The following is a 21089-nucleotide window of genomic DNA, read 5'->3' on the forward strand; positions in this document are numbered from 1 at the left end:
TATTTGACAATTTAAAAATCCACAGAAACATCAATTTCACATGACTCAAAGCAAATATAACTATTAAAAATTAAAAATAATGGTTTTGGGTCTCATGTTAAATCCCTTGACATACCACCCTTGGGGAACTCTGGAGTTCAGGGGAGCAAGCAGTCGTAAAGAATTGATCTTATACAGTGCCTTGGAGGAGGTGGGCCTTAACGTGAGCCTAGGAAGAGGGACGTGCAGGGAAGAGAAGAGCAGTTACACCCGGGGACTAACTAGCCGTGAGCGCTGGTGTAGGAGGCAATGTGCACCTCAGGCACAAGGAAAGTGGAAGGACTAGAGGAAGCAGACTGGCTTCTTTGATGTCTCAATCCTTACATTTATTTGAAAGGTATGTTTTCAAAGCACATGAGCACAGTTTTTTGTTTTTGGTTTTTTTGAGTTGGAGTCTCACTCCGTCGCCCAGACTGGAGTGCAGTGGCCGCTCCCGGCCACCGCAGCCTCGACCTGCTGGGCTCCAGCGATCCTTCTGCCTCAGCCTTCCAAGTAGCTGGAACTACAGGCGTGTGCTACCACGCCCAGCTAATTTTTGATTTATTGTAGAGATGAGGTCTTGCCAAATTGCCCAGGCAGGTCTTGAACCTGCGGGCTCAGGCAATCCACTCACCTCAGCCTCCCAAAGGCGCAGGATTACAGGCTGAGCCACCGAGCCCGGCTCAGTTTTAAGACCTCTCAAAAGTCTCCTAAAAAAAATTATTCTCTTACTGTTGCTAATACCTTGAGTAGGGTCTGGTGCTTCTATTAGAGACTATGTGTTAGCAAGAGCTCTGAAAGGTTAGCGAAGGAAGTGTGAATCTGACTGCCTGAAGACAGCTGCCTAGACTATCAAATCCCAGTGAGGGCTCTACTGCCAAGCAACTGACTGTATTGAGGCTGCCTTCAGTTCATTCTAGAAGTTTCCCTGGCCATTCCTGCCAATGTCTTTATATCTGGTTGACTCATCCCTAGGGTGCCAAAGACTCCAACTTTAGGCCTTTGTCCTTACCAGGTGCAAGTAATGGGTAACCACCCCGCACATTCCTCTGTGCTTACTGTGAAAGTATATCAAAGGTCAGCTTCCCAGGATCAGTTTCCGTGCTCACCATGCCTTCACAGGCCCTGGCTGAGCCCTGCCTAATATGTGTTCCAGCAGAGAACATTGAGGCATTTCACCAGTGAGCCATGGAATAACATGAACTATATTTTTTGGAATAGAAATAGAACAATTGTGTTGAAGAAACTCAGAATACATCAGGTCATAGAAATACATCCTAATTACTTTTAGAGCTAGCTATAATCTGGGAAATTATGGACAGGATTTACTGTTGTCTTCTATTTAAAGAGAATCAATAAATTGGTATTTGGGGTTTGTTTTAAGACTTTATTGTTTTTAGAGCCGTTTTGAAACAACATGAAAAGCCCTCACCAGCAGCTGAGCAGGTGCTCGCCTCATGCTTGTTGTACAGCCTGCAGAACTGTGAGCTAAATAAACCTATTTTTAAAAATATAAATTACAGCCGGGCTCAGTGACTCAACCTGTAATCCCATGCCTTTGGGAGGCTGAGGTGAGTGGATTGCCTGAGCCCGTGGGTTCGAGACCCGCCGGGGCAGCGAGACCTCATCTCTACAATAAATCAAAAAATCAGCCGGGTGTGGTAGCGCATGCCTGTAATTCCAGCTACTTGGAAGGCTGAGGCAGAAGGTTCACCGGAGCCCAGCAGGTCGAGGCTGCAGTGACTGGAAGCAGCCACTGCACTCCAGTCTGGGCAATAGAGTGAGACTCCAACTCAAAAAAAAAAAAAAAAATATATATATATATATATATATACCTAAGTTTGAGTATTCTGGTAGTACAGCATTAAACAGACTAAGACATACTGCATGTCCCCAGACATATCTGGTTTTCCCCGTTATCAACATCCCCCACCAGAGTGGAACATTTGTTACAACAGATCAGCCTTCATGCGCATTCATCATCCAAAGTTGACCATGTGTGTATGTGTTTTATTGGTCATTTATTGGTGTTCGGTATATAGCGTTAATTATTTTTATCGGACAAAAAGAATCAGGCAGGACTATTCCCTTGAGTAAACTGTGTCCAAATCAAGAGAGAAGCCCCCCAAAAAAAAAAAATCCTTGAAGGCCAAAGCAGAAGACAACAATAATAACCACAAAAACAATTCATAAATTAGTCTTTCTGCTGAGATGGAGGCTGAGACTAAACTACATACAGATCTTTAAAATGTCAAAATCATGTTATTTCTTTTGAGTCCAGGAAATCCATAACTTCTGATGATGATTATACTTCATTTTCACTGAAAATATAGTGAGTTTTGTGGGCAACCCCTTCGGGTTCCCACCCTTATGGAAATTGGAACTGACAACCAATTCCTGATCAAAACCCAAGTACCCATGCCATAAGAGATAAGATAGTACACTGAATTAATCATGCCTTTTAATTGCCTGTATTCCTGATGCTCAGACATCTGGGTTCTTGTTGACACTGGAAAACCACTCCTCCCAGGGCAGCCAATCCTAAAGAGAAACAACTTGCCAGGGGAGGGAGCACAATATTCAAATGCAAACCAATCATTCCAAAGCCCAGACCCTCAACAGCAGCCTTTACTGGCTCTTAGGTGCTGAGCCACTAATTCCTGGGTCCTAATCACTCCAGGGCCAAGTATGAGGTACTGGAGACAGCCCTTGTTTCCCATAGCTCGCTTAAATTATTCAGACTAGCCAATCGTAATTCTGTTTACTCTGTTTGCATTGCCCATTCTTTCTTGCAGAAACCACAATAAAGACTCTCTCACTTCATTGCCCTTCTAGCTGTCCCAGATGCTTCCCTTTATGGTTCCCTGTGGTGTGGTAAGACAGGCTTCCCCTCTTGGGAAGTATGAGTAACAGACTGTTTTTTTCCTATGGCTATTATCTTCTGATCTGTTGGCTTTACCATACCAAAATAATAATAAAACCTACATTTTATTTTATTTTATTTATTTTATTTTTTTTGAGTTGGAGTCTCACTCTGTCGCCCAGACTGGAGTGCAGTGGCCGCTCCCGGCCACCGCAGCCTCGACCTGCTGGCTCCAGCAATCCTTCTGCCTCAGCCTTCCAAGTAGCTGGAACTACAGGTGCGTGCTACCACACCCGGCTAATTTTTTTTGATTTATTGTAGAGATAAGGTCTCGCCAAGTTGCCCAGGCGGGTCTCGAACCCGAGGGCCCAGGCAATTCTCTCACCTTGGCCTCCCAAAGCGCAGGATTACAGGCTGAACCACTGAGCCCGGCTAAAACCTAAATTTTAAAATTGAAGCACACAAATTTGTTGGATGACTCAAACAAAATTCTCTATATTTTCTTTTCTTTTCTTTTTTTTTTTTTTAAGTGAGAAAGCAGGATTTATTGAGAGGACAGAAAAGCTCCCACAGTGGGAGGGTACCCGAAGGGGTTGCCTGTCTCCTGCATTTTCTAAGGTTCTCATAGTTTGGGTTTTACGCTTAGGTCTTTGATCCATTTAGACTTGATTTTTGTGTATGGTGATAGGTAGGGGTCTTGTTTTAATCTTCTGCATGTGGTCAGCCAGTTTTCCCGGCTAATTACTGAATAGGTTCTCCTCTCCCCAGTGGTTGTTATTGGCAACTTTGTCGAATACGAGTTGGTTGAGAAATTCAGGTTTTGCTTCCGGGCAAAACCTCTCTATCCTGTTCCATTGGTCTACATGCCTGTTCTTGTACCAATATCAGGCTGTTTTGATTATTGTAGCCTTATAATAAAGTTTAAAGTCTGGAAGTATGATATCTCCTGCATTGTTCCTTTTGCTGAGGATTGTTTTGGCTATTTGTGGTCGTTTTTGTTTCCATGTGAATTTCTGTATTGCCATTTCCAGATCTAAGAAGAATGATGCTGGTAATTTAATGGGTATTGCATTAAATCTATAGATTGCCTTGGGTAGGATGGACATCTTAACAATGTTGATTCTTCCAACCATGAGCACAGAATATTTTTCCATTTGTTTGTGTCATCTTTGATTTCTTTGAGCAGTGTTTTGTAGTTTTTGTTGTACATATACACAATGGAATATTACGCAGCCACAAAGGACAAACTTATGAACTCTGCAGCATCTTAGATGAACTCAGAGTCTATAATACTGAGTGTCTATCACAGAAACAAGCAACTGAGTACCACATCTACTTGCTCATAAGTGCACTTTGAACAATTATCATAATACTATAAAAAAGGGATTGGCAACAGTGGAAAACTGCGGGGTGGGGGGTATGCAGGATTGACACTAGTGGGAAGCTGTCAGGGACGGGTGCACACACCTCATCAACAAGGGTACCTGCATAATGAACATTTATATACCTGATCCTGAGTTATACCCCACATCTTTAAAATAACAGATTTTAAAAAATTCAGTGTGTGTATTACGCACACACATATGTACACACCACATGCTCACTCATAATATTTATTCATTGAGGGATATGTGTGGAAGGGAGAGGTGTATGTCTACTGAGTATTAGCCATTGCTTTGACTGTTGGTGATTTAGTAGGAAAAACACTTAAAAATGTCAAAGATAAGTCTGCCCTCATGGAAGACTAACTTATCAAAGAAATAACTATATAATGTGACCTCAGATGTTGAGAAATCCTATGGAGAAAAATAAGACTGGTAGAAAGATAGAGGGTAACCCAAACTGCTATTATTTTATTTTATTTTATTCTTTATTTATTTATTTTTTTTTTGAGTTGGAGTCTCACTCTGTCACCCGGGCTGGAGGGCAGTGGCACACTCCTGGCCACTGCAGCCTCAACCTACTGGCCTCTGGCGATCCTTCCACCTCAGCCTTCCAAGAAGTAGCTGGAACTACAGGCATGCGCCACCATGCCCAGCTAATTTTTTTTGATTTATTGTAGAGATGAGGTTCCGCCAAGTTGCCCAGGTGGGTCTCGAACCGGCGGGCTCAGGCAATTCACTCACCTCAGCCTCCCAAAGCGCGGGATTACAGGCTGAGCCACCGAGCCAGCCAACTGCTGTTATTTTAGGTAGAGGTCAGGGATGACATTTCAGCAGAGAAAGGCCCAGATGGGGCGGGGCGGAGGGGACAGGGTGGTTTTGCAGGTATCTGGAGGAATCACAAATGCAGGCTCTGAGAGAAGATCATACCTAGCAGGCTCAAGAAAGAACAACAAGACCTGTGTTGTGGAAGCTCAAGGGAAGCAGAAGCTCCAGGAAATGAAGTTGCTGAGATGGCCAGGTGCCAAACTCTGATGAAGAACCCAAGACCTTCCTAGAAGGGTGGGAAGCTCTTTGTGTATTTCTGAGATGCTGGAAACTTAAGCTCTAAGAAGACAAGAGTTCAGCTTTAGTCTCAAAATGTGAATGAAGTAGCCATCAACTCCACTCCATTTTCTCATTTTCTACACTATTAAATTTTTTTTACATTCATTTGAGGTGGTTTAGTTTGCATATGGGGAAGCCTAATATCTTTCTCCCCAAAGGGCTACATTTAGAAGTTGTTTTTACAGTTTAAAACAAATTAAGCCAATAAAAGCTTCTCCATATAATGTGAAAGGACAGCTTTAAGTCATGATTAAAAATGACTTTCTGTACCATTGAGTGCCTTGGCATATATGTGGCATTTAAATAAAATGAAATACAATTTAAAAAACTGCTATACTTTTGTAAATGTAGGGGATGAAAAAGAGCTAAGAAAAACCAACAATTTGCTTTTATTTTCTGTTAAATTGTAGTGTTTTATGCACTTGGTATCATTTACTGAACGTAAAGTAAAATCTACTCACACTCCACTTACTATGAGAGCACTCACTAAGAAAACCTCATTTCAAATCTAATTGTAGACAGTGTTTCTTCATTAAAAATTCATAGGGTTTGTGAATTTGTCACATAAGTATGAGTCTCCATTATTTCCCTGGCTGTATTCTCATTGCCAATTCTGATCAACACTTTCAAATATGCATATCTAGAAAGGTGTTCTCTGAAGAACAACAGTAAAAAATATGAGGAAAGGAAGAAATTATGAATGTAAACCCAAAGACCTTCTGATCAAATACGTTGCAGTTTCTGAATTTTGCCTTAGTCTGTGTGAGTCAGTGGATGGGCAAATGGCCTTCCCTTAACCTCTTCCTCTTGTTATTACCATTGACTTCTTCCCCTTAGCAAACTTTAAATGTGTTATTTACTAGTAGGTGGTCAGTTGTTTGTTTTGTTTAGGTAAAGAGATGCCATTAAGAATCAACTGCAGGACTTAGCTTCTCTCTCCTGGTTCAAATGACTCTTCACCCACATTAGCCAGATCTTAGTAACATGCAAAATGAATGTTTTGTGTATGTTGATTGCTACAAAGGACAAGACAAGCAATGTTACACAGGTAAATAGTCTGGTTAGGCTTCATATGGAGTCCCTGTTGCTTATGCTTTATGTGTTCACTGATTTGTGTCAAGAGCATTCAAATACAAGAAAATTAGTAAATAGCATAAAATAATAGGTAACTGTGTGTAACAAAATTGTGATCACATGGCATGGAGGAGATATACTTTTCTGGATTTTTATATATAAATGCACAGCAATTGTGTTACATTTAATGCATTTCAGAAGTCATCTTTTTTCTTCATATAAACTTACCTTTGCAATTTAGCTCAACAAGGAGCTTGCAAAATCAGAAACAATTGCAGCTCAATATGACTGATTAGAAGAACACAACTATAACCTCCATTTTATTCTTCATTATGTTTTCAGTGTTAACTCACATTTTCTCTTTAATTTGCTGCCCTTCCTAGCATGGCCTGCTCATCTCCTTAGTGCCCAAGCATGTGCTCTAACAGCAGATTCTATATCCAGAAGAAGCCAGCCATCACTGGCCATTGCTCTGAGTTTCGGATTATCCTACAAGTCTTTTTTTCCTTGTGATCTACTGGATCACAGGAGTTTGCAGACCAAAATAGTGATGCTTCTGCCAAACCTTTCAGGCTCAGACTAATACTTTATTAGTCTACTCTCATATGTACCAATGAATCAAACCAAAATACTGGTAGAAAAAAAAGAGGAAGGCCAGAATATGTACTTTTCAAGGGGGAATAGTTGCTGTGAAGTTGTTCTCATGAAACTGTCCTTAGTAGTGTTTTTACTGCTGTTGTAGTCAAAAGTATTTCTTTATGAGGGTCTATCCAAAGGAATCTGGATTTTAACTATCAAAATATCTGACAGTTTTTGCCAGTAAAGTTTCATCCTTTCAGCTCCTCCAAAAGGCTTTATACATTAGCCTCTCCAATGACTTGTGAGATGAGGATTGAAAGCATCCACTGGAGAAGTGCAGGAAATTGGCCCACCGGGTACTTGTGACAGGAGCTCTCCTCTGTTATGCAAATTGTGCTGCCAAACTGCTTTGCACATTTATAGAAGAGTCTGAGAGAGCAACTTCTACAGATCAGCTCTCAGGGTTTCCATTTGTCTTTACTGGATTTGAAGAAGTAGCTATTACAATGGCGGTGATTCTAAAAAGCACTCTCTGGGACTTGGATTCAAGAGTATTCCACAATAAGTAACCTTCATGCTCCCAGCGCCTCCAAAATGTCATTGAAATCCTGGAATAGGAATGAGAAGTTGGGTTTTCTAGAGTATTTAGCTCATGGCTTTACCCAGGGCCACAGTACCGTCCCTTCCTGGTTTCTGTAGCTCTTGTTCCCAGGAGCAGGTAGAAAGGAGAAGTATAATGTGATCGCTTGTGTTAAAGAGACTGTATTGGGTTCAAGAACGGGAAGTAGAACAGAAAAAAAGTTCTGGCAGGAAGGAAGTGAGGTAAGGAAAAGTAAGAGTAACTTGATCTTACCTCCCAACCTTTCCCTCACATGGCCCTGGCCAGCCTTTCCATCTTGCTATCCTCATCACTCACTAGTACTTAGCAGGCAGTGCAATTGTGAGGTTGTGGCGAATTAGAGACTACAAATAGAAGTTGCCCACACAGGGAGGACAGGTCTGAGCGGTCGTTGATGATGAAGTTATTTATACCTTCTTTGTACCAAGCTCTCAGCTACCACAGACTTACCCTCATAGGTATTTGGAAAACATCAAGTCCAATTTGGGCTACAGATCAACCCTAGGTAGACACCCTCTATGTTTGTTCCCTCTTTCTCTTTTTTTCTAAACAAGCAATTACAACTCTGACTTTAATACCAGTATGCTTCTCAAATAAAGTATGGGTCTTGAATTGTTTTCCAGCAGTGATTTTTGTTGATCTGCTCAGATTCCTTCACTTGCCTGCTTCTATGACTGAGGTAGAGTACTTGAGAAGGCTGACTGGGGTAAGGGCCATGTAAAAGCACAGCAAAGTACAGGCTCCTGAATACCATAGGAACCTCAGACCCAGGCTCAACAACCTTGCCGTATCAGGCTGTTTCCCAGCATGTTTCTGTTACTGGCATTTTCCCTCTGAGCAACTCAAGGCTTATTGTGTGTCTCACTGTTAGGTCTACCTTATTTTTACCTGATTACTAAAACTCTTTGTGTGGCTGAGACTGTCAAGTTGATAAGTTGGATAAGTACATGAACACATGTCTACTTCAGTGTGCAAATAATAAAATTATTATCCTAATTGCTGTAATAGTCAAGGCCTGGTGAATATTTGAAGTTGACAGCCACTATGGTTCTCAAATGCCCTCAGTTCACACACTGCACTGTTTAACCACCAGTAGTTGCTGGTTATTTTCTTAAGCCATTATTTCACAATAAACATTATCGCATAATAAACCATAACATTTAGAATTGCTCAAAAAATAAGGATATCAGAGACTTAAAGAGCAGAAGATCTTTTTCATTAAGACTAGAAAGGAAAAAATGTAATAAGGCTAGTGGGAATTCTTTTAAAATATTTGTTTAGATTGGGTTTAAGCCATCTAGCTTAAATAATAAAGCATGGTAGCAGTAGCAATATACTGCAATTCCCACAAAGCACATTCAGCATAATTTCTTTTTCATAAATAATAAAACCATAAATACGATGACTCTAGGCTAACATGAAATTGAATTCAGGACCCACAGGCCAGATGTTCATCTCTCATATCTGTGTTTTTTAAGGTCAGTTTTTGCTCACTCCTCCCTCTGCCTCCCCCAATTATTTAAGTAATTTGTGAATAAATAACTGTATACGGCATTTGATCCTGAACTGTGTGTGCTGAATTTGAGGAGAATAGAGCTTTGTTTATCTCGCACATAGGAGGCAGGAAGGCGACAGAGTGAACCTCAGAACACAGCTGTTTAAAACCTTTGCAGGCTGTGATGGCTTTACTTTGGGCAGCTTCACCCCCCTGCAATCACACTGAACATATAGAATGCATTCACATCTGATGTGCGGTGTCATTTTGTCGATAGGAATTTTGGACAGGATTTTATCATTGTGCTTTGGTAATTATTTTCCTACAAGTTATTTTTTTCATTTAAAACCAGCTCTGATTTCTCCATAATAGTGCAGACTCAGGAATGTCTGCAATATGAGAAAGAAAGCCCACTTACAAATGATTTTCAACCATAATGACTTTTATCTGAATATTAAGTGAGATAATTCGTTTTGTCATAATATAAAATGTATAGATATTTAATTAATTATTAGTTTTACACAGCACATTTTTCTTTTCTTTTTTTTTTTTTGAGTTGGAATCATACTCCATTGCCCAGGCTGGAGTACAGTGGTACGCTCAGGGCCACCCCAGTGTTGACCTGCCAAGCTCAGGCGATTGATCCTTCCGCCTCAGCCTTCCAAGTAGCTGGAACTACAGGTGCGCACTACCATGCTCGGCTAATTTTTATTTATTTATTGTAGAGATGAGGTCTTGCCAAGCTGCCCAGGCCGATCTCGAACCCATGGGCCTAGGAAATCCTCTCACCTGGGCCTCCCAAAGTACTAGGATTATAGGCTTGAGCCATCATGCCCGGCCGACCGCACAATTTTCATTGTACATTGTCACAATGTTTTCTGGTCTCCAGCATTTTTGTAGACCTCTCTGCTTCTAGTGCCTAATTGATAATGCAGCCATAGTTTAGCCAAAAAAAAAAAAGCTATCTTCCCAGAGGTAGATGGGTCCTTTGATCTATTTGAGGAGCTTGGCCTCCAAGTGCCATCCCCTGGTAAGGAAGGATTTTTATCTGGCATTCTTAAGAGACCAATATCTCCTTTTATTGACAAGGAGAGTGAGTGTTAATGAGGGGGAGAGGATGTGAAGGACAGTGTGGTTTACAACTTTTTATGCAGGTCTGTGACCAAGATAGTTCTGCAGAAGCAGTGCTTTGGGGTGACCTCCAGCCAGTGCTGGAGCCTTTCCATCAGCATTCATTCCCTTACCTCTTTTGGGGGAGGGCAGAAGCCTCCATGGAGGTTTTTTGGGTTATGAGGGCCTCGCTGAGATCACTGTGTGAGTCAATCCTTGCTTCTGATGATTCCTGACCTCCAAAAACAGCCAAGACATAAAGACTTTTACCAAGAAAGAACCAGGACAATGATCTCAGCTTCTGAGTCATGTATGTCCCTGAAGGCTGGAACCACCATTCTGTGCCCAGAGTCTGCCTTTGGCCTCAGGAATCTGAATACCTTTGGGCAGGCAGGCCTTTCTCTCTCCTGAGCACCTTCATCTGAATCTTACAAAATGCAACCAGTAGTACCAAAGGCTTGGCCCATTTCCTCAGAATGCTCACCACCAGACTAGAGCTTTCCAGTTGGTATCCTGTTGTATGTGTATTTACATCAGGCTCCAGGGCCCTAGTGGCTCTTCCTTGGCTACCCCGCCAAACCTAGGTCTCCAGATATAACTGCACCCCATGTGAGGCCACTGCAGGGCACCTGAGATTTCACTGTTCTTGCTCACAGATTAGGCAGTGTGAGCAAGGGCACTAGGTGGTCCTTTTGAGACAGAAAAAGCAAAGTCTCTGGCCCAGGGCAACACATTGGAGGTGGGAGTGTCTTGCTAAGTCTCTGTGTCCTGGGGCGATCATGACTGCAGGGCTAATGCTTTATTCATGATGCTGCAATGGCATCATTAAGAGCACCTTAGTTTAAACAGTAACTAACATGTCCTGTGTGACCCTTCTAGAAGAAATGTTAAACAGGATGAGCTACTGGCTCAGGCTGGTGTTGGTCTGGTCTGGGTTTTATTGCAGGTAGATTTCCATAGATTTAAGGGCTTTAACCCAGGCTTTTTGGAAAATAGATAACTAATTTACCTGAATTTGCAGCCATTTAAGGGTCAGTTATTTACTCACTGCAATTAAAATGTTCCACTTTGTAGCTTAATATGTTTTCCATGGCAAGGTCAAGGTGTAAATGAGTACATAATGAAAAACTGGGCACAAAGTAATACAAATTATAGCATTATATATTGTCTGTTTTCTTCACTTAAGAAGATAATAATGTTTATAGAAATGACTTAAAAGACCAATACGTGATTAGTATTGACATTCTATACTGTGCATGCATTTAGAATTGACCTTTGACTGTGGCTGTGTCCACAGTTTATAGAGCTTAGGCTCTCTTGATGCTGGGTCTTTAAACCCTGGAATCTTCCTGAAGTCTTGTCTCAGAGTTGTTACCCCCTTTCTCAGAAACACTCTTTCCTCTAGACTCTCTCTTTCTTTCTCGGCAGTCCCTTGCTTTGTCATTTCAGGGAACTTAGACATGATATTTTGTTTACTTTGTCTACTCTTTAGAACTTCTAAAATGTGAAGAAAACAGAGTGCAAACAGAAAGAAATTGTCACTCAAGGAGCAGTAAGAATTACCTGATTTGTCTGTGACTTAGATAGTACTTAAGCCTCAATATCCCTATTTTGGGGATAGAAGAGTCATTTTCCCCAAGGCCACACATCACTGTAGAAGTAGGATTTGAGGACAGAACTCAGATTCAGGTCTCTTATTCTGCAGATAAGGGCTCAGAAGGAGGGAGAATTGTGAACTGTTAAGACCTTTTGACACAGTGAGCTGCCACACCCATCACCAACTAAAGCTGGCCAGTTGCCTTGTCAGAAACATTTGGGAGGCATCTGTATCTGGGAGAAGTTGGGAGCTGATGAACTCACAGGTAAACTTGATGCTCTGTGAACCTGGGGGTGTTTGTCCTGAATCCCAGGGGCTTAGAAGAGCTTTGCTTAAAGTGAGACTTTTCTAGTTTTAGTAGATCCAGGATTATGTTTACTGATGATACTGCTTTCTTTAATAATTCACTCACCAGCAGAGTGAAGCAGTAGTAACTGTTTCTGTAGTAGATGTCTTTTGGAAGGTTGAAAATAATAACGTATGACAACAGATTGTATATATGGTTGATTGATGTCCATTAATGAAAGGATTCAGTTGAGCCAGTACATATTTTGTAAACAGTCTTCAAGTGTTAATATTGCCCTTTTCAGAAAATCTGAAATAGTCTAAATGTGGAGGATCCTATATTTTTGAACCTGTCTATACAGAGAGTTTAAAATTATGTTCAGTAGTCTCCCCTTATCCACAGAGGATGTATTCCAGGACTCCCAGTGGGTGTCTAAAACACCAACAGTACACCAAACCCTATATGTATATATTATCACAGTAGTGCCCAGGCCTGTGTTCTTTTCTGTTTTTAATGGAAAGAGAGGTATTTTATCCTTAAAGTCTCAAGATTTCTGTTTTGTTATTTGTTCAATTTGGAATATAAAGCGAATTTTTTTTTTCTAATGCAAAGTTTTCTTGAGAAAAATAATTTTACTTCTGTCATTTCTCTACACTTATGTACATAATACTGAATAGTGTTTTTCTTGGTGTCAAAAGATAATTGTCCTTAAGTACTATCCTACTCATGCTGGCTGAGTTGTCTCTTTGGCAGATTTGGTCATTTTATTTGATTGCATGATTTCAAAGCGAGACCTTCAGGTCATATCTATCTATCTCCACCCCCCAACCCCCAGGGTTCTTTGAAGACAGAAATGTCATAGGTAAAACCTTATCCATTCAGTAACCAATTCCTCCCTAAGATGGGATGAAGATGATTTGTGGCTTAAAATTGGCTGCTAGACAAAGTAGAAGAATGAAGGATGTAATCACAGACCCATAGTGGAATTTTGTGTTTGAGAAATGGCCAGATCTACTTTTTATCCTCTGCAGTGCATACCAAATTGAAACTTTTCCTTTCTTTCAACGATTTCACTTCTTTAGACTGTACATATGTGCCTTTGTTATACCAACATACTGCTTAATGGGTCTGGAGATGCAGTTATTTATAGATTTCAGTTCATTCAAAGAGCAGCTGCAAGAAGTCTCACAAAAGGAGAACATCACTGTAACCTGCTGATGACCCTTCGTTGGTTGCCAGGGATGTGTAGAATCTTAAATTTTAGAGGTGACTTGTTAAGTGCACCAAAATTCTATCTTGAAAGATCTGACAGATTTTTAAAAATTATCTTTCTTTATCACCTTAAATTCATCTGTGTTCTAGTTCTCAAGAAACCTTCCCCTCCCTTCTCTTATGTTCTTTAGCTTTCAAACATTCAAGCTTTGGGACTGAACCCTGGAACTGAAGTTTAGTTTCCTTTGTTCCTTTTTTTCTTCGTTTTTCTTTCCTTCCTTTTTTTTTTTTTCTATGTGTGAATTTATTGGAAAAAATATTTAAGCCAGGCTCGGTGGCTCAGCCTGTAATCCCGCGCCTTGGGAGGCTGAGGTGAGTGGATTGCCTGAGCCCACGGGTTCGAGACCTGCCTGGGCAACTTGGCAAGACCTCATCTCTACAATAAATCAAAAAATTAGCTGGGCGTGGTAGCGTACGCCTGTAATTCCAGCTACTTGGAAGGCTGAGGCGGAAGGATCGCCGGAGCCCAGTAGGTCAAGGCTGCGGTGGCCAAGAGCGGCCACTGCGCTCCAGTCTGGGCAACAGAGTGAGACTCCAACTCAAGAAAAAATATTTAAAATGCACTAAAATACTAAAAAATATATAAAACATCACCATTGCATTTCAGGTACTTTGCTTTCTACCGGCAGGGTATATACAGATGACTAGTGTCCTTAATCATGGTACAGAGTGCTATGGGAGCATGGAGGCGGGAGTACATATTTCCTTTTACTTTTTGCATTCATAGAAAACTGAAAAAAAATACTTAGAATAAGAATGGCATTTCTCGTCAGGTGCAACTTAATGTGATATATATAAAATTGTGACATGTTAGGAAAGAGTTCGGTGATTTCATCAGTACAGATGTTCCCTGACTTGGGATGGTTTGGTTTAGGATTTGGGGATGTAACTTCATTGGGGCATTAGAAATAAAGGCATATTTTTTTTTCTAAGGCAAAATCTTCTTGAGAAAAACAATTTTGCTTCTGTTATTTCTCTACACTTATGTATGTAATGCTAAATAGTATTTTTCTTGGTGTCAAAACATGAGTCATAGAGAGATCCAAGTCAAGGATGGGCTTATGGTTTCTACGGAATGTGTATTGCTCTCACATCATCATGAAGTCAAAAAATTAAAGTCAAACCATTGCAAGTTGGGGACTGTCTGCTATATTGCCAGCATTAGATATATTTCTGACCTACTATATTTTGACTTAATGGATTTATTGAAACATAGCATCATCATAAATTGAGGAGCATCTTTATATGAGTAACAGATTAGACATTAAAGAAGGCCTTTTGATTTTATGAATTTGATACTAAGTACTATAGAATTTACTCCTATCTGAACTGATCTTCACCCAGTTCCATCCTCTGCCCATATGTTTCCAAGAGGTAACTTCTCTCTCCATCACTGAGAAAAAGCATTTTAGCTTTATTTGATACATTTCTACTTCACAGCCATCTCATCAGAAATTCCCCATAATCTGCAAATCTAAACTCTTCTTCAAAACCTTAATCCTATTATTTCCCACTAATCAGCAGGATATTGATCATTAATAAGTAATTAGCATCCTGTGTATTTAACAGACTTGAAACTTTATCATGTAGGATGTTAGATAATCCTCCTTATCAGCTACCTTTTCACTATTCTCTTTAAGCTGTCTCCTCTAAGTGCCCTCCCACATCCCAAAATTTACTCTTATCTGGGAATTAAGGAGCAGCAGACTTCACTCACATTTCTGAGAAGGGGGCAGGGGAAAGATACTTTGTATGCTTCCCAATGAACACCTGAAATTCTACTCAAGTCATTCATCTCTTCCGTAGTTTCATTTTTCCATGGTGGTCAGCGAAGAACCCTTCTTTCTTCCCTCTCACAGCACTGGGCTTTTGTGTTCTCTTTTACCACACTTTGCAGAGCAATACTGCTCTGCTCCCAAACTTGCAGATTCCACTCATCTCCCTTATTAGTATAACGAAAATGCCCAGTAGTTAGCAGGACCCGTTCTCCTTAGAAGCCTCTTTAGTAACTCTGCAGTAATTGGAGCATGTCCTTTGGGCTTCTTTTATATTTGAAGATAAGTTTGTGAGAATTCTACAAAACTTGTGAAAGATGTTAAGAGTTTTAGTTGTTTCTCAATGGGAAGATTGGTCTGCAGTTACTTAGTTTACCATGATAGGAAGCAGAAATAGCTCCCTTATTATTCATAGACAGTTATTTTAAAAATCATGGAGCTAATTTATAAGCAACATATATTTAACAATATTCTGCATTGTTTTAAACTGTGGAACATTTTTATAACCTCAAGGGAGTATGTTACTGATTACATGAAGACTAAAGTTAGGTATTTTCATAGTGCTGGAAGAGGTAGTGAACTTTGGATGAAAATGCATTTTTTTTTACTATAAATATAAACCATAACAATGCTAATAAGAGTGCTTATAAAATAAGAAAGTTGTAGATACCATATGAAATAACTTTCCTTTGGTATCAACTCTTTATAAGACATTAATAAATCTGACTCTCTCATCATAATCATTTTTGCCATTGAAGTAGGTATGAACCTAAGAATCTAGATCAACCAAATCTTTCTTTTTTTTTTAATAAAAAGAATTTTAATACCTAGTTGATCGCTACTCCCTTTTAATAGGAATCCAGGTGAGTTTTATTATTCATAATGTATTGTCCTTGATACCTGCAAAACTTGGAAAGGGTTAGTAGAGTTTGTATTATTAATAGTGGGAATAGCCTGTGCCCTTTTTTAGGACAAATAATACTTCCATGTTTTAAAAACTATTTGTTCCATTAACATAGCCCAGTGAAATACTGAGTAAAAATGTATCTTGCTGAACAGTTAGGAAATTGGGTATGAGATTTTGTACTTGAATATAACATAACAAAAACAGGTTAGATATCTATTAAGCCATAGACAAAGCTGCAGTTTCATCCTTGGCATTTTGTATATCAGATTATTTGTAGTGATCATACTTCACTAAAAGCTATAAATAGGAACTACTAATTTCATAATTGGTCATGAATTTCTTGAAAGCTTTTGTAGTTGTATAGGCAGAAGAAAACCTAGAGAGAGAATCTTCATACGTCTTTTAGGCTACATTATATTATTTTATAGAGAAACTGTGGGAAATGAAATATTCTGCTACAATTTAGGTGTAGCACAGAAAACTAGGGCAATACTTACTTTTAGAAATATCAATTGTTACTCACTGTTTTAGAATTAATGACATAATTATCCACCAGAACACAAAGATCCCAGGGTACCTTAATGGAAACACTACACTTCCAAATAAAATAATAATAATTATCACCTACTATATTTGAAGTACCTTATTAGCTATAATTTTTAACTCCCCACATCTCTGTGTATAAATAAACATCATTAAGAATATTAATCTTTTCTATAGTTTAGAAATAACAAAACTAAGGGAGAGAAATTGATTTGAATGATAAATTAGGCATTATGGTTTTGAATCATTTAAAGAGGCAGGTATTCAATAAGAACAGTAGATGCTAACAGACTACAAAATAGTTCTTGCAACTATCATAAATTAAAAGGGTGTATTAATTAAAGTATCACCTTTCTTCCAAGGTGAGTGATCAAATCAATTTAAATTTTATAAAGAATGTTATGGCAGCCTTGAGACTACTGGAAATTCCTAAAACATGACAGAGCTTGCTATAGAGTCTCCATCCCAGACATGGTAGCCACATTGAGATTGTATGTCATTGAAACCATTGGACTGGGAGACTGAAGAGATGGAATAAATTGAATATCACAGAGGTCAATTGGGGGATAAATCTAGGTTTACATACCACATCTTGCCAACAGAGCAATGCTTTTTTTCCAGTGAAACAGTAGCGGTTTGTTAAGATGGACATGAAAAGTGCTCGGTAGGCTCTGTGGGCCTCCAGGACACTTGGTACTCCTTTATCGTACTATAATCACTAAGGTAAAAACCACAATTGGAGCAGACAGTTATGGAGCCAAGAAAAGCTCATGTCATCCCTAAAATACTGTAGCAAAAAGTCAAGGTGAAACATGGTGGGTCAGGCACAAGTCACAAAGCCCACAAGGCAAAGGGATGTTCTAGAACTGCAGGCTCACAGACAGAAAAAGCATGTGATTAATGCCCATTTGGGGAGAATCTGAGCTAGAAGGAAGCCAGCCAACTAAACTTCATTTAAGGAGATAAGTAAGACAACTAGTGACCTTGGGACGATCTGAAACAGCTCTACTACAGGGCCACTTGAGCAAAAGAATGAACACAATCTAGCGAGTCTCTACCTAGGTGTTATGAAATGGTTGGAAGTGGAAAGACAAAAGTGCTTTGAGGTTTCATCATGGAGATACTGTTGGTGAATGGACAGCTACAGGGCAGACATTTAGGTTAACTACATATTCCTTAAGCATTTCATTGATTTTATCTGGTGAGAAATGCTGTGTGATGGCACCCATTGCCTAAGATAACTGAAGCACAATATATATGCAAGTCCTGAATTCATTTGGGTAGTTGAGTTTAATGGGAAGGTATAAAATATTTATTCTGAGTACAGTTTGCTCCCAAAGTTGAAATCATCAACTGACTGAATGATGAAGATGTTTCATCTTCCTGATAGACAGCTGAAAAAACATCCCCCACTCTCTCACATACCCCTCTAGTAAGAGAGGACTAGAAATTTGTTGAGACCATAGAAGCCACTCACTCATTATCCACCTGTCATTGAGATATTGAAGCCCAAACTTCCATTTGACTTAAACTTCTGCTTAACTAACAAGAAATTATTTTTGACAGTATAGTACTCAAGGGACTACAAATTCTTACACTTAGGAATTAAAGAAATAAAAGAACATACCATAAAAGCTTCAAACTTTACATTAGGAACGCTGATAAACAAACCATAACATCTGTTTCTAAAATTATCATTAATAGAAACATGGTTTTGAAAAGTTTCTAAGTTTATACCAAAATAAAAATAAGTTTTTAAGACTCGGTTGTTGTATTAAATTTACTTAAGATCAAATTTGTCAGGTCAGTTATCTTAGTTTCAAGCTGGTACAAGTACACTTAAACAATGAAGGTATGAATGCTCTGTGTTTTTGCATTTATAAAGATAGAGAGAAGGCATACCTTTTTATAAATATGTAGTGTGATCTAGAGGGTACTTTGTAAATTTACTGTTTTATTATTACTCCCAATTGTTAGAAAAGTGTCTTAAAAGTCTATTAAGATACATATGTAGGAGCTGTGCAATTCTAAGGAAAATTCAGACAAAACAAATTGTGGCCAGTTACATTTTATCTTGCCATAGAGCTGAAACAACAAACGCTTTTTGTTTTCTGCCTAATAGCCTCTAGACCTTCCTTTGTGGACAGCGTGCTATTCTTCCCTTTTGCCTTCCTGGACTATTGTAATCCAGGTACCCTCCTTTTCTGCCTCATGGTTCCTGCTTTTTTCTTTCTCATCCCAGCCTTTTTCCCCCTCTCTGAATACATTTCACAAATGACCATTTTCCAAAATAACAGCATCAATTAATTTTTTTAACTCAACAACAAAAAAATCTTATTTAGCCCTGAGTCTGCCCTCTCCATTGATGTGTGATGTGCAGAAAAGGCTGTGTAGTGACTGATAAGCCCCCATTTGTGAAGCTCTTCAAGAGCAGGCGAGGCATCTGACGTGCTCACGAAGTGCATTGTTTATTCAGCCAGCCCAGGCTCCAGGGGAATCGACAAGTTGACCCTCACATCTCACAAGACTCCGAAACTGAGCCCCAAGACAGCCACTGAGGAACAGGAAGCAACTTTGCTTCTGTGCCCAAGACTGGAAACGGTTGTTTGCTTGTTTTTGTTTCTGAATAAACAGCAGTTTGTTCCCTGAAGCTCACTCTCAGTTAACTATTATGGTTTCTCACCACAATCCTTTCCCCTTTTGCAGAGTCCGATGATCTCCGAGGGGACCCTGCACACAGTCATCCAAGTGTTCCTGCCCCCCAGGACCTTCAGAATTCAATGGTAGATGCAGGTGGAGTTGAGAACATCACCCAGCACCCCCAGGAGCTTCCTCAGATGATGGCTGCAGGTAAAATGCTAGTGACGGATATAAATAAGGCCTTTTGAGTTCTTAGTGGTAAAGCTCACCTCACAATGGAAAATATGCAATGAACCTGGGCCCTTAAAGAAATCAGGCCGCCAGGGCTCGGTGGCTCAGCCTGTAATCCCGCACCTTTGGGAGGCTGAGGTGAGTGGATTGCTTGAGCCTGCGGGTTCAAGACCCACCTGGGCAGCAAGACCTCATCTCTACAATAAATCAAAAAATTAGCCGGGTGTGGTAGCGCGCGCCTGTAGTTCCAGTTACTCAGAAGGCTGAGGCGGAAGGATCGCCGGAGCCCAGCAGGTCGAGGCTGCGGTGGCCTGGAGCAGCCACTGCACTCCAGTCTGGGCGACAGAGTGAGATTCCAACCCAAAAAAAAAAAAAAAGAAATCAGGCCATAGAACTAATGAAAATCAAAGAGCAGGATATCAACTTTGACATGTTGTGCTTTTTTTTGTTTGCTTTTAGCTCTGTGCAATTTGGTTTTAATTTTTATTTGTTTATCTGTTTAGAAATACTTTGGAAAAGTCACTTTAGGTAGACACCTGTGTTGCACCTAATGTGAAACTTTGTAGAGGAGGGAATATATTACACAGAAACATTTAATGAATTCAGTCAGAACCCATTTTACTACTTGACAACTGTTTGTATATTAGATATTTAGAAGGTGTGCCTGCTTAAGAATTACACTTGGAAACAGATGAATTTGTGTCTTCTTAGTCTACTAAGCCCATTGACTTGTTTTACCAAGAGAATATTACTGCTGTCTCTCAACCCTGTAACTTAACCAATGTTTCACTGGGAGAAGGAAGTGATTCTTCAATTTTTTCCAGGGGTACCTCCTTAATGGCATTGTTTGTATAATAGAAACGACCTGTCATTAAGTTTCCTCACAGAAAGTATTTGGAAACGCTTTATGTTTATGTCTAGAGAAAACATGGCTGTAGATTATAGTGCTCTATTTTTTTGTCGTTTGGGAATGTGCTAAATGAAGCCTCATATTTTGAGAAATGTGATTTCCTTTCAAACAAACACCCTTGTCTATTGACTCTCAGTCATGGTTTCTCTTTCTCTACAGCAGCCGATGGTTTGGGGAGTATAGCAGTAGACACAACCCAGCTCAACATGTCCGTGACAGATCCCACCGCTTGGGCCACAGCCATGAATAACCTGGGCATGGTTCCCGTGGGGTTGCCTGGACAGCAGCTTGTGTCTGGTAAGTCTGCTACGGGTTTTGCAGATGCTTGTAGCAGTGCCACAGGGTGTGGGTGACAGGTGCCCAGTCATTTCTCCTCACAGCCAGTGTTGAACATGGTCTTTGATTTATGACTGGGGCATATTTGGCAGGTTGTGCTTGGGACTCTTTTCCTCCTCACCTTTCTCTTCTGTCCAATAGCCATTCTCAGAAAAAGCCACCCTAACAGTTATTGCTATATGCAGCTTTGTAGCATCAATTGCATTTTTAAATTGATAAACAGAATGACTAATATTTGCTTTTCGATTTGCAAGAGTCATTCATGTGTTTTATCCCATTTGATTGCACAGTCTCCTCTTTGTGATAGGTACTTATTTATTTTTGTTATTGCTTTTGTTCATGTTT

General features: G+C 39.9%; 1 long non-coding RNA gene across 1 annotated transcript in view; it reads left to right on the top strand.

Moving 5' to 3' along the window:
- LOC103262785 overlaps positions 1-20705 on the top strand; it is an 81129-nt gene extending 60424 nt beyond the window's left edge. Inside the window, exons 2-3 of the long non-coding RNA XR_504456.2 lie at positions 19334-19477; positions 20568-20705. This is a non-coding gene — a long non-coding RNA (uncharacterized LOC103262785). The remainder of the gene's footprint in view (positions 1-19333; positions 19478-20567) is intronic.
- Positions 20706-21089: the final 384 nt, after the last annotated feature.

The sequence above is a fragment of the Carlito syrichta genome, unplaced genomic scaffold (genome assembly GCF_000164805.1).
Source record: "Carlito syrichta isolate Samal-C Ts95f unplaced genomic scaffold, Tarsius_syrichta-2.0.1 Scaffold304604, whole genome shotgun sequence".
Taxonomy (NCBI): Eukaryota; Metazoa; Chordata; class Mammalia; order Primates; family Tarsiidae; genus Carlito; species Carlito syrichta.